Source organism: Meles meles, chromosome 1 (genome assembly GCF_922984935.1).
Source record: "Meles meles chromosome 1, mMelMel3.1 paternal haplotype, whole genome shotgun sequence".
Taxonomy (NCBI): Eukaryota; Metazoa; Chordata; class Mammalia; order Carnivora; family Mustelidae; genus Meles; species Meles meles.
In genome coordinates, this window is record NC_060066.1 from 60,895,019 (window position 1) to 60,895,626 (window position 608).

Consider the following 608-nt stretch of genomic DNA (forward strand, 5'->3'; position numbering starts at 1 on the left):
GCTAATCTAATCTTTTGTGACAGAGCAGCAGACCTGGGAGATCAAGGGGGAAACAATAGTTGGAATTTATCTCTGCTGGCTTCACAACTTTTGATTCCGCTCAATCTGATTATCATTAAACTGGTTGAAAGGTGGGGAGCAGGGCACAAATCAGTTATAGGTGAGGGACAGAAGTGCTCCCTTGGTGCCAGCCTTGAGCCCAGTATCCCTGAACGGACCAGATGACAAAAAAAGAGAACTCAGAGTCCGCATGAATGACGAGGTGGGGTGGTGGCGGGGGGCGGGGTAAGGTGTGTGGTAGATTATTAATTAGCAAGAAAAGTAACTTCCGCAATTACTTATGTGATCAACACTAGTATGTAGGTTTGACAAGGGGAGTTCCTGTTTAGAGAAAACAGCAGTCATCGTCAAAGTAGCATCATACTCAAGAGTATGGTACCGGGCTGAGCAGATACAACACATACAAATCTTGCAGTCCTAAACACGGGCTAACTCTTCCAACTCCACAGCTAAAGGCAGGAGAGAGAATTTGGACAGTATTCAAGGGGGAGCCACAGAACTAATTAAACTAGGCCGGGGCTAGGGAATTGATGAGTTATACAAGAAAG